We start from the raw sequence: 17,524 nt of genomic DNA, 5'->3' as shown, positions 1-17,524 counted from the left end.
CTTAGAACTTTGTAGAAGAAAGGAACCTTAGCAATTAATGACCTCTTCTCAGCCTCTTTATTTATTTATTTAATTTCTGACTCCATTGCAACATACTCAGTAACAATGGTTTGATGTAAGGAGTCTCACCTGGGAGGGACAAACATCTGTACCATAGCTTAAAAAGATTCCCTTTCTCATTCTTTCTTCACAGCAAGCTCATTCATTTTTAGAGACCATTTAGTGCTAATGGTTGATAAAAGTGATAGTGTGATTTATGGACTTTGTTTTTGTTTTTTTAAATGATTTATTTGTTTTATTTTAGAGAGACTGAGTGAAGGAGAGGAGTAGAGGGAGAGAGAGAATCTTAAGCAGGCTCCACACTCAGTGTGGACCCCAATGCGGGTTGATCCCACAACACTGGATGGTGACCTGAGCTGAAATCAAGAATCAGACGCTCAGCCGATTGAACCACCCAGATGCCCCAAGACTTCTCTTGTTTTATTGACCAGACTATTGCTTCATCTTGATCTGAATGACAGAAGGCAGCCATCTACAGGGCCATGGAATACAAAACAAGTCCCCATCTGCAGAGAAATTGTGAGTACCTGTACATTGTTGAGTATCATTTTCAACCCTATAATTAAATCCCACACTTCCTCTGCTATTATTATTTAGCATTCAATTAAAAGGTTTTTATTGCCTATTAGTATTAAAGTATTTGCAATATTATCAAAAGTCTAATGGGGCACCTGACTAGCTCAGTCGGTAGAGCATGTGACTCTTGATCTCAGGGTTATAAGTTAGAGCCCCACGTTGAGTGGAGAGATTACTTAAAAAAAAAAAAAAAAAGCCTAAAATACTGTTAATCAATTAACAATTTTTACAATACGGTATCTGACTTTGATTGTTCAAAAGCTACTATCTGGGCTTTTGGTTTTTTAATTTTTTTTTAATATTTATTTTTGAGAGAGAGAGAGAGAGAGAGAGCAGGGGAGTGACAGAGAGAGACACACACACACAGAATCTGAAGCAGGCTCGAGACTCTGAGCTGTCAGCACAGAGCTCGACCTGGGGCTCAGACTGACAAACTGTGAGATCATGACCTCTTAACATACTGAGCCACACAGACTCTTAACATACTGAGCCACACAGGCGCCCTGTAATTTTCTTTTTCTTTTTTTTTTTAAATTTTTTTAACGTTTATTTATTTTTGAGACAGAGAGAGACAGAGCATGAACGGGGGAGGGGCAGAGAGAGAGGGAGACAGAATCGGAAGCAGGCTCCAGGCTCTGAGCCATCAGCCCAGAGCCCGACGCGGGGCTCGAACTCACGGACTGTGAGATTGTGACCTGAGCTAAAGTCAGACGCTTAACTGACTGAGCCACCCAGGCGCCTTTTCTTTTTCTTTTTAAAAAATGTTTAGTTATTTATTTTGAGAGAGAGATATCGAGCAGGGGAGGGACAGAGAGAGAGGCAGAGAATCCCAAGCAGGCTCCACACTGTCAGTGCAGAGCCCAACGAGTGGCTCAACAAGGGGCTCAAACTCACAAATGGTGAGATCATGACCTGAGCCAAAATCAAGAGTTGGATGCTTAACCGACTGAGCCACCCAGGCACCCCTGGTTTTTTAAATTTTATCACACATATTCATGTAGAAAAGTTGCAAAATACAGCTGAACAAAAAGAGACAACAATTTTTCATAATCTCATCACCTATAGAAAATAGCATTTTCCCGTATATACTGCTCGTATTCATTTTTGTCTTAAATAAGAATACTTTATTTTAAAATTTTTACCCAAATAGACTTGTTTCTACAAAGGTGAGCTTCTGAGAAACCAGCTTCCTTTGTGCAGACAGCAGATTCCGCACTAGAGGGAAGGAAGTGGCTCATATCCTGGCTAACAGGGGATCATTGTTTCTCTATCAGAACTGGCATAAAGCCTTCTTCAGCCAGAAAGACAATTATGTGACAGAATCCAAGAGTTGGGCCTGCCTTAGGAGAAAATGGCTTAAAGACAAATTTTACTCACATATGGAGTTTGTTTGGTATTTTCCATGCCTTCTTTCTAATTATTAAAAGCCAGAAAAACTTGAGTTTAAATCCCAGCTATTCCTTACAAGCCAGGTAATGGTAGATAAGTTATGAAGCCCCTTTGCCACAGTTTCTTCATCTGTTAAACAGGGACAGTAATAATACCAACCTCACTGGGTTCTTGTAAAGACCAATGAGCTTACAGAGGTCTTACTGCCTAGCCTGCTGTAAGGTTTCAACAAATGTCGACAGCATTATTGTTGTAGTTGTGGATTGCCATGAGGATTATATGAAATACTCTATTTGAAATTCCTGCCACACTTAGGAATTATTATTACAATCCTTAGTATTGCAGGGAGGACTTGTTTTTAACCACCCACATTTCTTTGGGCAGCACCCTGGTTTTTTACTATACTCTGGTGCTATTCAATAGAACTTTCTATGATCACAGAAATGCTCCATAATCTGTGCTGTCCATTATAGCAGCCATTAGCCAAATGTAGCCATTGAGCTCTTGAAATGTGGCTAGTGCAACTGAGGGTTGAATTTTTAGTTTTAATTTTATTTAACTTTAATTTAAATAGCCACCCTAGCCTCCTGTTTCTCTCTGTTCCTACTCCTGTCTAATCACTTCAATTGCCTTTAGGCACAAAGCAAATCCATCTGTAGGGACTCTAGTGAATGTCTCCACAGTCATATTAAATTTTGAATAACGTCATTTTCTACATAGTGTGTTCTTGATAAATGATAAATTATACTCCCACCATTAATAATTTAAAAACAAACTGGATATGTTTGCAATGTCAAGCTTCTCCACTAAGTCTGGCTTTCCACAGCATTTTGTAAACTTGCATGAGAAGAATTTAATAATCTTTTCAAAAAACATTTGGCAGCTTAGTTTAAAAGGCTGCTTTATCAAGCCCCATGTTGAGCATAGAGCTTACTTTAAAATGAATGAATGAATGAATGAATGAATGAATAGCTGCTTTACAGATCTGGAATGAAAAGGGAGTACTTCTCCCTCACAGTACACAACAGGGTAATTCTTGATCTGTTCTGATTCTGTGTTGTTGTGTCAATTCTGTACTTTCCTGTGGACTTTTGCTCATAGTCACCTCTGAGCCTCAGGCTGACACCCTTCACCCACCACACCTGTTTGGTGTTGAGTCAAAACTTGACTAGGCTCCCTGAGAGCAGCCACTGAGTAACTCAGAGCCAATGGCTCACCCAGAGGTGAGTCCATAACTCATTTTCCAGGTTTCAGGGTCCCTGCTTCTCTTCCCTGTTATAACGCCAATCTTAACTTCAGGTTCTAGATAAATCACCTGACCCTTATACCAAAGTAAAGCTATAAAACCAGAACCAGTTTTGGTTAGGTAAGCCTGGCTCTTCCCTCTCCTGGGGAAAGGCTGCCACCTGCTGTAATACATCAGCATTGGGCTTTTCCAAGGTCACTGAACAACTACTTCCTCTATTCAAATGAATGTATGCACAACCACACCTGCCTTCCCCTCTGGTGTGTCAAGAATGCAAAGAGGAGGGCAAACCATTAGGCATTCCAAAACTGAAGGGCAACAAAGCAAACTCATCCATATGAATGGTGCCCAGAAGGAATTGGCATCTCTCTCTGAATGTGAGAGCGTTCATTCCTCACCACTCAGCAACACTATTTTTTCAAATTAGCTCATAGCAACCTTCATAAAATCTCTGTTGTTAAGAGGCTTATTATTTCCTCGATCCTTCCAGTTCTATGTATCTTTATCTATTCTTCACAGCCCTAGAAAGTCGTTGGTAGGAGAAAGGATGAGAAGAGAATAAAAATTGATAGTTTATAGGGCAGTATCCCTGAGCCTTGAACTCTTTCTTCAAAAACCCTAAAACTCAATGAAATACTCTGTAGTCACGAGAACTGCTGCTGCTATACATGACATGGTTGAATCTTAGAAGCATAGTGTTAAGTGAAGTAAGCCAGACACCAAACAATAGAATAGATATTTATTATTTATTTGTATATAAATATATATATTTGTATGTAAATAAATATATATTTATAATATATATATATTTATATATAAAGTTTGCAATGTAATTTTATGTATATAAAGTTCAAAAACAGGCAAAATTAAATGAAGCTGATAGTGGTTAACTATGGGGGTGGGGTAGTGGTGGGATTTAGGACACGCTACCCAGAAATGTGGCATCTTGGCGTAATGAATATTTTAAAAGCTGAAAGAATTTGAGAAAAAGACAGAGCAGGAAGGTCACTCTGACCTCCCCCTCATCACTCCCCCTTCTCCACTGAAACAGGTCATAAAACTCATGTGACAAGTGCCCTCCCTATACCCGGAGGAAAGATTCATCCTTATCTAGGAAGACAAGGAGATGCCAAGAAGAATTCTAAGAAATAGGCCTTGCTAAGTTTCTCCCAGTTCACTGTAATTACCTCATACTCCTTAACCTATCATAGTCCTCCATAACTGTCCAGTCTTCAGCAAACCCAGCATAAAAATACATAGCTCTGTTTCCTTGGGTCTTTACTTCCTTATGAAGGCTTCAATAAGTCATGTAAAACTTCTATTAAATAAATTTTTATGTTTTTCTCCTGTTAATCTGTCCTTATAAGTTTATCTTTTTTTTAATATTTATTCATTTTTGAGAGACAGAGTGTGAGCGGGGGAGAGGCAGAAAGAGAGGCAGACACAGAATCAAAGCAGGCTCCAGGCTCTGAGCTGTCAGCACAGAGCCTGACATGGGGCTCTAACTCACAAACCATGAGATCATGCCTTGAGCCCAAGTCAGATGCTTAACAGACTGAGTCACCCAGGCGCCCCTGTCTTTGTAAGTTTAATTTTCAGACCCAGTCAGGTACCCTACTTCTTCACCTTCAGCAGTAATCTGGAAAGGACATAAAGGAATCCTGGAGTATTTGTAATGTTCTATTTTTTGACATGAGATATAGTTACATGTTTTCATTTTGTGAAAATTAGTTGAGCAATGAATTTTAAGGCATGTATGATACACATCAATAAAAAAATCCTTACTTGTTAAAGAAACTAAAGTATTCATGAGTAAAATAATATGATACCTGAGATTTTTTTTTCCTTAGAAAACTTCAGAAAAATAACTGGGTATGGGATAGATGAAACAAAAATATAGAATTTTTAAAAAAAAATTTTTTTACATTTATTTATTTTTGAGAAACAGAGTGAGACAAAGCGTGAGTAGCGGAGGGGCAGAGAGAGAAGGAGACACAGAATCTGAAGCAGGCTCCAGGCTCTGAGCTGTCAGCGCAGAGCCTGATGCGGGGCTCGAACCCATGAACTGTGAGATCATGACCTGAGCCGAAGTCGGACGCTCAACCGACTGAGCCACCAGGTGCCCCAAAAGTATAGAATTTAATAATTTGTTAAGCTGTAGGATAGATACATGAAAGTACATTATTCTATTTTCTCTCCTTTTGTGTATTTGAATGTTTTTATAATAAAAAGGTTTTAAAAATCATGGGTGAAATTTTAATCTTACTGTAGAGAACAACATAAAACCCAAAGTCATAAATGGGAAAAAACGATGAGGCTTCCACATCCATTCCAGCCCCTTCCTTCCATTGTAAAGGCTGTAAAATAAAATTCTGGCTTTGCTAGCCCCCTGGCATTGAGCCCCTCTGTGACCTAATGCTAGTAACCGAGGTGCAGGCAGAAATCATACATTATAGCTACATAAATAAATAATACAAATCAAAATAACAGTGAGGTATCTTTTTTCACCTGTTGGATTGATAAAGATCAAAGAGATTGTTAATACAAAATGTCGACAGTTTGAGAACACAGTAGTTGTTTTTCACTATTGGTGGAAATCTAAGTTTATATAAAATATTATGAAAGGGTAATTTGGAAATATTTATCAAAATTCTCCTGAAAGCAAAAGCAACATTTAAGTGGTAAGAGTGGGCATGGATTTGTCGTGATGACCATCGGATGATATATGGAAGTGTTGAATCACTATTTTGTACACCTGAAACTAATATAACACTGTATGTTAACTAACTGGAATTAAAATAAAAACCGAAACTAAAAAAAAATTTTTTTAAGTGGGCAGAGAGGGGTGCCTGCGTGGCTCAGTTGGTTAAGCTTCCGACCTTTGATTTCAGCTCAGGTCATGATCTCAAAGTTCATGAGATCAAGCTCCATGTCGTGATGACAGCATGAAGCCTGCTTGGGATCCTCTTTCTCTCTCTCTCTCTCTCTCTCTGCCCCTCCCCCTGCTCATATGCACACATGTGTGCATCCTCTCTCTCTCTCTCTCTCTCTCTCAAAATAAATAAATAAACTTAAAAAGAGTGGGCATGGAAAGGAGGTAACAGTTATAAGAGTCTATGTAGAATCAAAGTTAGTTAATTATATGACTGACTAACTGTGGAGAAAAGGCTCCAAAATTACTAAGGACAGTAACAGAAATAGGGAGTCAGGAGGAGACACTTGTGTGGTGGAGGAGATAAACTTTCTTTTTCTCCTACCTACTGGCAAAGATTTTTTTTTAATTTTTTTATGTTTATTTATTTTTGAAAGAGAGAGAGACAAAGTGCAAGTAGGGTAGGGGCAGAGAGAGAGGGAGGCACAGAATCCGAAGCAGGCTCCAGGCTCTGAGCTGTCAGCACAGAGCCTGACATGGGGCTCGAACTCACGAACTGCAAGATCATGACCTGAGCCAAAGTTGGACGCGTAACTGACTGAGCCACCCAGGTGCCCCGAAGATTTTCAAAAATAACTTAGTTTGGCAAAGTTGTAGAGAAATGGATACTTGTCATATGGTGTCCATATAAGTGATTACAACTTCTGGAAGACAATTTTACAGTATATAGCAAAAACCTAAAAAATGTTAGGCTTATTAAGCCATCAATTTCAATTCTACCTGAAGAATGTACATAAACATTTCTTACTTAATTTTTTCCCATCAAAGTCCTATATGGACATGCTACTAAAAAAATTAATTATTTTAAAAGACATATAAGGATGCAGTGGGACCTCTGCTCCATCTCGTATCCATGCTGCTTTTGAGAGGCTACCACTTTCGACCTCTAGCTACTTTATCTATCATTGATCTCTTTGTGTTTAAATAATTTGTTAGCTCAGCTATTTCTTCTTTCCTTCCTTCTTTTTTTGGGGGAGGGGGGAGGATAGTTGATGCACAATGTTTCTTTAGTTTCAGATGTATAACATAGTGATCCAACAAGTTTATACATTATGCTGTGCTCACAAGTGTCCCTGCTATCTGTCACCATACAACACTATTACAGTATCATTGATATATGCCTTATGCTGTGCCTTTTATTCCTTTTACTTTTTCATTCCATAACTGGGAGCCTGTATCTCCTATTCCCCTTCACCCATTTTGTCTGACCCCCTCCACACCTCCCCTCTGGTAACCATGAGTTTGTTCTCTGTATTTATAGGTCTGATTCTGCTTTTGTTTGTTTATGTGTTTGTTGGTTGTTTTAGATTCCACTTGAGTGAAGTCACATGGTATTTGTTTTTCTCATATGACCTATTTCACTTAACATAATACCCTCTAGGTCCATCGATGTTGTCTCAAATGGCACAATCTCATCCTTTCTTAAGGCTACATAATGTTCCATTGTGTGTATGTATGTGTATATATATACACCATATCTCCCTTATCTATTCGTCTATTCAATGGACACTTAGGTTGCTCCCATATGTTGGCTATTGTAAATACTGCTACAATAAATATAGGGGTGAATATATCTTTTCAAGTTAGTGTTTTTATTTCCTTCAGGTAAATGCCCGATAGTGGAATTATTGGATCATATAGTATTTCTAGTTTTAATGTTTTGAGGAAACTTTATACAGTTTTCAACAGAGGCTGTACCTATTTACATTCCCACCTGTAGTGCCTGAGGATTCCTTTTTGTCTATATCTCTAGATCTCTATCTCTATATCCTATATCTCTATATCCTCTCTATATCTCTATCTATATATATAGATATATATCTATATCTCTATATTCTCTATATCCTCTCTATATCCTTTTTCTCTATATCCTCACCAACACTTGTTTTTTCTTGTGTTTTTTATTTTAGTCATTCTGATAGGTGTGAGGTGATATCTCATTGTGGTTTTGATTTGTGTTTCCCTAATGACTAGTGATGTTGAACATCTTTTCATGTGTCTGTTGGCCATCTGTATGTCTTCTTTGGAAAAATTTCTGCTCAAGTCCTCTGCCCACTTTTTAATTGTATTGCTTATTGTTGTTGTTGGTGGTGGTGTTTTGGTGTTGAGTTGTATAAGTTCTTTATATATTTTGGATATTAACCCCTTATTGGATATGCCACTTGCAAATATCTTCTCCCATTCAGAAGTTTACCTTTTGTTTTGTTGATGGTTTCCTTTGCTGTGCAAAAGCTTTTTATTTTGATGTAGTCCCAATAGTTTATTTTTGCTTTTGTTTCCCTTGCCTTAGGAGACATGTCTAGTAAAATGTTGCTATGGCTAATGTCAGAGAAGTTACTGCTGTTTTTTCCTAGGATTTTTATGGTTTCAGATCTCTCATTTAGGTCTTTACTGTTCAGCTATTTTTTGATTTATCAACTGAAAACATCCTGTTATGATAGTTGAGGATTTAGCTCTTTCCCACCTCCTCCCACTATGGTTTTATCGTAATCTTTAAATGTCACATAGCAAAACTTTTTGGCAAAATCATCTTAAGGTAAAAATGTGATTAATTCAGTAGTCAATATTTACATAATTATGAATATAAAGACTTCCAAGTGTCAAATGGCTAGCAATATATTTTTTCAAACCTACAAACACAAAACCAGGAAACCATTTATTGGTTCTTTTTTTTTTTTTTTTTTTCAAAAAAAAAAACCCTGTCCTCTTTTTTTTTTATTTTATTAAAGTATAGTTAATGCATAATGTTACATCAGGTTACAGCAGAGTGATTTGACAAGTCTATGCTATGCTCACCGCAAGTGTGATGATGCTCACCATCTGTCCCTCTGTCCCCTTGATCTATCTAATCAGCACTGGCTGTGCCCTTGGCTTTGAGGCTCCAGGACTTCATCTCTCATCCTCTAGCTCAGCTCTCCCATTTTCTGCACTCTGTCTTCTTTCTCAGCTGACTCTTATATCTCTTAAAGGTCTTTATTCCTCCTTCACTCTGTATTAGCGGTTGGATATAAAATACTTAGCAAAACACAATCTCACTTCAGAATGTTGAAGATAGTATTCCATCATGTTTCTAGAATGGAATGATCCTGTTGAGAACCCTAAAGTTATTGTTTCTCCTTCTTCTTCTTTTTTTTAATGGTTTGTTTCCCCTTCATTTTGATGCGATCATTTTCCCCCCTTTAGAAGCTTTAATGATCCTTAATCTCAGTGCTCTGATATTTCATCATCATGTCCATGTAATAGGCCTTTTTCATTCATTGGGCTGGATATTTCAACCTAGAGATTCATGTTCTTCAGATCAGATCAGTTTTCTTGGATTTTGTCTGTAATTTTTTCCTCCTTCATTTTTGTTCTATATTCTCTGGAACTCTGGATGAAAAATGGAATTTCTGCTTGATGTTTGTTAAGTTTCTTACATTTTTCCCTTATTTTCCATCTCTTTGTCTTCTTGTTTGACTTTCTGGGAGGTATCTTCAGTGTTCTCCTAAACTTCTTTTGGATTTTTTAAATTTCAGTGGTTATATTTTTAATTTTCTTTTCTTTCTTTCTTTCTTTAGGTAATCTCTATGCCCAATACAGGGCTTGAACTCACAACCCCAAGGTCAAGAGTTGTACTCCCTACCCACTGAGCCAGCCAGGTGTCCTTATATTTTTCATTTTCAAATGCTTTTTTAAAAAGGGTTTTTTTCTTCTACGTCTCACATCATGTCTGTTTCCTCTGAGTTCTTTTTTTGTTTGTTTGTTACCTCTGACATTGTAGAGTTTTCTTAAATTTTCTGGTGATTCTTGGGTCTCTGTTCTTTTTGTGCATGAGAAAAATCAACTAAGAAAGTAAATTGAAAGCCCTTGCCAGGATGAGGAGGCAGGTCGAATGGTGGGCTTCTGTGGCTGATCATTTGGTACACTAGCCTTTTTACTGGCTGATTACCAAATGTCAGTATGTGAAAATATTTTTTTCTGAGGGTATTTAGTTTCTCCATTAAAGAATTCTCCATTCTCCTGTCTTAAACATTTTGTGAGCAAAGTATAGAAATGGACTTGAGTAACATTGACGTTATTACTACATACCGAATTTGTTTATATATTTAGGTTGGTGCAACCAAGGAAATTCAGGTTACATGTGTGTAACATGTATACCCACATTAAATAAATCATCTGGAAATACATATACCAAAAATTTTAAATTGTTATCTTAGTGTGGGTTCATAAGTGATTTTCATTTTCTTCTTTCTACAAAATTAAAATGTAATTTTTAAGATTATTTAAGTTAAACTAAATCATAAGAAACAAGCCAAGTTTTAATGTTTATTTATTTTTAAGAGAGAGAGACAGAGCACAAACAAAGGAGGGGCAGAGAGAGAGAAGGAGACACAGAATCTGAAGCAGGCTCCAGGCTCTGAGCTGTCCGCACAGAGCCCAACACAGGGCCCGAACCCATGAACTGTGAGATCATGACCTGAGCTGAAGTCAGATGCTTTACCAACTGAGCCACCAGGCACCCAAAACAAGCCAATTTTTTAAAAGGACAAAACATTTCAACAGATATTTTACCAAAGAAGATATATAGATAGCAAATAAGTACATGCAAAGATACACAATATCTTTGGTCATTAGGGAAATACAAATTAAAACTACAGTGAAAAACCACTACGCACTCACTAGAATGGCTTTTGAAAACTAAACTTACAGTAGGGGCACCTGGTTGGTTCAGTCAGTAGAGTATACAACTCTTGATCTCAGGGTCGTGAGTTTGAGCCCCATGTTGGGTATAGAGTTTATTTAAAAATAAATAGATGCTCGTGAGTGGCTCAGTTGGTTAAGCAACCAACTCTTGATTTTGACTCAGGTCATGATTTCATCGTTCATGAGTTCAAGCCCTATGGTGGGCTCTGTGCTGACAGCGTGGAGCCTGCTTGGGATTCTCTCTCTCTCTCTCTCTCTCTCTCTGCCCCTCCCCCACTCATGCTCTCTTTCTCTCTCACTCTCAAAATAAATAAATAAACATAAATAAAAATAAAAACAAAGCTTACATTACCTAGTGCTGGTTAGGATGCTAGTTAGAGCAGTTCTTTTTTTTTTTTCTTTTTTTTTTAATGTTTATTTTTGAGAGAGAAAGAGACAGAGTGCGAGTGGGGGAGGGGCAGAGAGAGGGAGATACAGAATCTGAAGCAGGTTTCAGGCTCTGAGATGTCAGCGCAGAGCCTGACACGGGGCTCGAACCCATGAACTATATAAGATCATGACCTGAGCCAAAGCCAGATGCTTAACTGACTAAGCCACCTAGGTGCCCCTAGAACAATTCTTATACATTATAAATGGGGATGCAAATGCAGCAACTTTGGAATGCAGTTTGGCAGTTTTTATGAAGTTACACACTTACCATATGACCACCATAATCCCACTCCTAGCTAGATATTTATCCAAGATAAATAAAAGTATATGTTCACACAAAAATCTGTTTGTGAGTATTTATAACAGGTTTATTCACAATAGCCCAAACCTGGAAACAACCCAAATCTCCTTCAACTGTAATACTTCTATACCATGGAATGAAACTCAGCAATCAAAACAAGTGAACTATTGATACCTCAACAATATGGATGAATCTCAAATGCATTATGCTAAGTGAAAGATGCCAGACTCAAAAGGCTTTATATTTTCTGATTCCTGTTAGATGACATTCTGGAAAAGGCAAAACTATAGGAACAGAGAACAGATTGGTGGTTACCAAGGATTTGGGGCAAGGGGATGGAATAACAAAGGGACAGCATGAGGGAATTTTCTGAATGATGGCACTGTTCTGTCTCTTGATTATGTGACTCTCTGCTTTTGTCAAAATTTATAATGCTATGCATCGAAAGAGTGACTTTTATTGTGTGTAAATAAATATTTTAAATATATTAAACTATCCCTTTGTGTTGACACCAAAACAAAATAAATAAGGAGGAGTTAAGCATTTCAAAAGGATCCTATACATGCTTCCACTAAATAGCAAGACTCCTCTGGCATTAAAATATAATTAAATGTGGGTTGCCTGGGTGGCGCAGTCGGTTAAGCGTCCGACTTCAGCTAAGTCACGATCTCGCGGTCCGTGAGTTCGAGCCCCGCGTCAGGCTCTGGGCTGATGGCTCAGAGCCTGGAGCCTGTTTCCGATTCTGTGTCTCCCTCTCTCTCTGCCCCTCCCCCGTTCATGCTCTGTCTCTCTCTGTCCCAAAAATAAATAAAAAACGTTGAAAAAAAATTTTTTTTTAAAAATATGTATATATATATATATATAATTAAATGTATAGGGGCACCTAGGTGGCTCAGTTGATTAAGCATCCAACTTTGTCTCAAGTCATGATCTAGTGGTTTGTGAGTTTAAGCCCCACATCCTGCTTGCTGCTGTCGGCTTCAGATCCTCTGCTCCTCTCTCTCTGCCTCTCTCCTGCTCTAAATACATACATACATATATAACAACATATATACATAAAAAAATAAAATATAATTAAATTTATAAAATTAATTCATATGAAGATTTTAGAACATATCTATAGTATGTTGTCTGAATATTAGCAATTCTTAGCCCATGAAGCCGTAAGAATTGCATCTTTTGCCCTTGAAAAGATAAGACGTTGGTCAAAGAGAATCTGGATAAGACACAGTTACATCAATGCAACTCCATCCCTACTCTCTCATTCATTAAATATATGTTTATATGGGGCACCTGGGTGGCTCAATCAGTTAAGTGTTCTACTTCAGCTCAGGTCACGATCTTATGGTTCGTGAGTTCAAGCCCGGCATCATGCTCTGTGCTGACGGCTCAGAGCCTGGAGCCTGTTTCAGATTCTGTGTCTCCCTCTCTCTCTCTGCCCCTCCCCTACTCATGCTCTGTCTCTCTCTCTCTCTCAAAAAATAAACATTAAAAAATTAAAAACACATGTTTATAATTATTTACAAATATTTGTTGGTTGCTTACTAATAAGGAAGAGATGATAATGTAGAAAATACAGAGACAAATCATAAGTCTTATGCTTAAGGTCCAGTAGGGGAAACAAACCACGTAATGTATACCTATATTACAAAGCAGAAAATGACTAGTGTGGCATGAAGTGTGGAAGAGGGATAAAGAGTAGAGGTTTGTTTTTTCTTAGTGAGGTCAGAGATCACTTCTGGAGTTTGTATATATAGAGCTGGGGGTGGGGAGTGTTAGAAAGGGCCCAGGGAAGGTAAATCAAAGAATGGAGAAAAACAAAACAAAATTAAAAGAAACCCAGAGATTTTTTTTTTTACAAATATGAGAAATAGCTGTGAACACACCAGCTATCATCCTTATCATTGTCATCATCATCTAAACAGATTTGTCATATTAACTGTTTTGCTCACCACACTAATTTGCTGCCAACCTTATTTATTATAATAGCTATTCTTGTATTCTTCCAGTGGAATTTTCAGTGTTAGCTGCAAGTTCCTGTGTTCTAATCACTGGAAACTTGGTTTTGTTGAGTTTGTCATTAAATGTTAATAAGTATGATTACTCAGTTTAAAATAATACATCTTACTTCAGCCTTTTTCTCCATTCCTGCCTTTGCCATTGCAAATGGTACCCCTTAAAAATGCTGCATGAAATCATTTATTTCTCTGGTATTTCCATTATTATTAAACTTCATTTTAAATTATGTTGTTCCTGTCTCTTTCAACCAGATTAAAAGGATGAGCAGATCAATTTTCACATGCCCTCTGTAACTGGAATTTTTAGTACTTCAATCATGTCCCTTTATATTCTTTTCACTTTTGCAGGCTAAGTAATCACATTGTGTCAGTTGCTGCAGTGAAACTTGAAACCTGATCAGTGAAGAAGCTTGCAATTTAACAGAAAACAAGGCATACCAGGATCTTCTGCTCCAGATATACTTTGAGGATTCTAGTCTCTTTTTGAAAATGCCCTGACATTCCTGGTTAGTTTAGTTGTTACAATTCTTGCCCTAAACAAGTTTGTAAAGTTGTTGTTTTTTAAGGAATATTATACTTAACAACTCCTAGGCAACTCACTGTATAGTCTTATAACACTGCTTAACCATACATAATTTGTGGAAAATGACATGTGCTGGGTAAATGACTTTTCTGGTTAAGCCCTTTTATCTTTCTCTTTGCATGACTCGGAATTTTGAGTTGCTTCATTTCTAGAAATGATGCCATTACTGAGAGGAAGACACATGCTGCTAGTTGCTGTTTTGAACACACCCTTGACAATGTTTTGGTATTGTTGTCATTTGTCTTTTTTTACTAAGGACAAATAAGGACAAGTTCCCCCCCCCCCCCCTGCCCCCTGCCCTGTGTGTGTGTGTGTATATGTGTGTGTGTGTGTGATTGGAAATGGCAGTTAATGCCAGTTAATTGGGTCTGGTTAATTTGAGGTTTCACTGTTAGCAGACCAAATTATCTCAGCTCTAGAAACACCCGAAATAAATTCCCTTATTTTTCTTCTCATAGTCACTAGTCCTTCTAAACTAAATATTATTCACAAAGCTATATCTTTCAACTCTTTGTGAAACCATGCCATTAACAGCTATCAAACGCCTCTTCTATACTTCAGTTTGCCAATTCAATAGCTGGTGGTTCTGAATGCGTAAAGTCCCCTTGAATGTCAAGAGCGAACACAGGCTATGGGATATGAGGAGGATATGGGATATGAGGGCACATTTGACAGCAATTTGCACAGTCATAAGCCCTAGACAGTAAGGAAAATGGGTGGCATACCAAAAAGGCACCAGTATCAGCATTAATTCCTCAAAATTCTTTTAAGTTTACCATGCACAAGCCACGGAGAAGACATACTATCATGTAGTAGTCTACTATGGAAACTAAGAGGTCCACTAAAAGGGGTGCCTATCTGGCTCAGTCAGAAGAGCTGTGACTCCTGATCTTGGGGTTGTGGGTTCAAGCCCCACATTGGGTGTAGAGATTACCTAAAAAAAAAATTAAAAAAAAGAAGAAGAAGAGGTCCACTAATAGCTTGAATGGGAGCTAGTATGTCATAAATACCATGTTCATGGTTCAGGAAATAAATGATATGACATTTAATAAAAGAGATGACATCTGAGTTGATTTTTGAAGAAGGGATAAGATTTGAATAGGTGAAGGAAAACCAAGTCTGTTCAGGGGTAGTAAGGAAAGATGCATGAGGTGAATAATGACACAAAGGCTTAGACAGGCAGGTAGGATCAAATTAGGGAAAACTTTTGCAAGTCACAGTTTGAACCTCATTCCAAATAAATGAACGTTTTCAACCAAGTCATTGGCCAAGAGCCCAGACTTTGGCATTAGATAGATTGAAGCCCAAATCCTGATTCCACTTACTTTGTGTGATCTTGAGCAAGTCACTTACCCTGCCTCTCCAAGCAGCAGGTTAATAATCTCTATCTCACAAGGCTGTTATCAGGATTAAATGCAATTGAAACATGAAACACTCATTCATTCAGAAAATATTTATTGACCCTCCACCATGTATGTCCCAGACAATGAGCTTTGTACTGGTGATACAGAGATAATGGCCAAAACCCTGTCCTCAAGGAACTCATGAGGCAATGGAAAAGACAGGTAAATAAACAGAAAATTACAATACAGTGTAAGTGAGCAAAATTAGAGGAACTAAGTAACTCAGATCAGAGAAGAGGATGGTAAAGAAAGCTTACAGGGGAAGCTGTCCCTTAGGCACCTGAAAGTAGCCTCTTAGAGGTGAACTGAAATACAAGTCATTTTGCAAGGTCTGATTATTTTTACTAATGACATTACATTGTAGTTTCTATCAAAAACAAACAAAACTCTAAATGGATTTTTGTTATTTTTTGTTTAGTTGGTTGTTTTGGGCTTATTTCTTTTCTTCTTTTTGTTATTTAATTTAATTTAATTTAATTTAATTTAATTTAATTTAATTTTATTTTAATCCCAGTATAATGAACATACGGTGCTATATTAATTTCAGGTATACAATATGGTGATTCAACGATTCCATACATTACCCAGTGCTCATCACAAGTGAACTCCTTAGTCCCTATCACCTGTTCTATCCATCCCCCCTCCACCTCCCCTCTGGTAACCATCAGTTTGTTCTCTGTAGCTAAAGGTCTGTTTCTTGGTTTGTCTCTCTCTTTCTCTTTATTTCCTTTGCTCATTTTGTTTGTTTCTTGAATTCCACCTATGAGTGAAATAATTTGGTATTTGTCTTTCTCTGACTGACTTATTTCACTTAGCATTATACTCTGTGGTTCCATCCCTGTTGTTGCAAATGGCAGGATTTCATTCTCTTTCATGGCTGAATAATATCCCATTGTATATACATACCACATCTCCTTTATCCATTTATCTGTTGGTGGATACTTGGGCTGCTTCCATAATTTGGTTTTTATAAATAATATTGCTATAAACATAGGATATTTACCCAAAAAATACAAAACCAGTGATTTAAAGGGATATTTTTTGGGCTTATTACCACAGAAAAGTGGTAAGGGAGAGTACCCTATTTCTCAGCTAACAAAAGGTAAGAACAGAGTCCATTTGAATCACATTAGCAGTGCAAGAAACAAGCCTGAAGCATGTGTGATAAAATTAAAGAGATTAAGGGGAAGTTGACCTAACACAAAGTAGCAAATCTGGGCTTTCACTTTTAGGAGACCCATTGTGGAAATTTGCTGGGTTTTCAGCCTATATTTATTTCCTCTTCTGAAATGGTGCCCCAGTTTTGTTTTGGGTTTTTTTTTTTTTTTTTTTTTTTTTTTTTTTCTGGGGAACCACATCTTTGCTCATTCTTATTTTATGTGTTCTGGTTAAATGGACTCCATTTCATTCTGGCTTCAGGATTGGCTATGATTCAGGTCCAGCCAGTTAGAGCCTCACACTGGTCACGGTGTTTGAATGGATGTATCATCACCCAATCAGAGCCAAAGGGAGGCAATCTGGGACTTTTGCTGAGCTAGTGAAAATGTGCCTTGGCTTCTACCGGTTTGAAGGTTGTAGACTGGGAGCTGCCGGCAGTCATCTTCCTATCACTGCTCACCACTCGAAGCCTGAGACTGAAGCCAGATAACATTAGACAGCAGAGATCCTCACAGTACAGTATAAAGTCCATGAGGGCAAGAAGCTTGGCCTTATTTTTAAATCTTTTTCATTGATACATCACTCACATGGGGAGCAGGGAGGCACAAAACAAATGTTTGAGTAAAAAATTCTTGTAAAGTGAATACACGTATTTACTCCTCCCAATCACTACCCCCTCTCTCCTCTTGACCAATAGCACCATAGATCTGAGTTTTTGGATTTTATATAAATGGAATTATATAGTA

General features: G+C 37.7%; 1 protein-coding gene across 2 annotated transcripts in view; it reads left to right on the top strand.

Annotated features, from left to right (window-relative positions):
• The first annotated feature begins 395 nt into the window (after positions 1-395).
• Positions 396-17,524, top strand: part of VPS54 (VPS54 subunit of GARP complex) — a 170,003-nt gene continuing 152,874 nt past the window's right edge. Inside the window, exons 1-2 of one of the 2 annotated variants that reach the window (XM_042981510.1) lie at positions 396-579; positions 13,983-14,140. The gene's annotated coding sequence lies outside the window, so the exon portion shown is untranslated. The remainder of the gene's footprint in view (positions 580-13,982; positions 14,141-17,524) is intronic. The other variant, XM_042981511.1, reaches the window with a different exon arrangement.

Source organism: Panthera tigris, chromosome A3, assembly GCF_018350195.1.
Source record: "Panthera tigris isolate Pti1 chromosome A3, P.tigris_Pti1_mat1.1, whole genome shotgun sequence".
NCBI lineage: Eukaryota > Metazoa > Chordata > Mammalia > Carnivora > Felidae > Panthera > Panthera tigris.
Note: the sequence above shows the minus strand (reverse complement) of the source record. Positions and strands in the feature narration are given on the sequence as shown.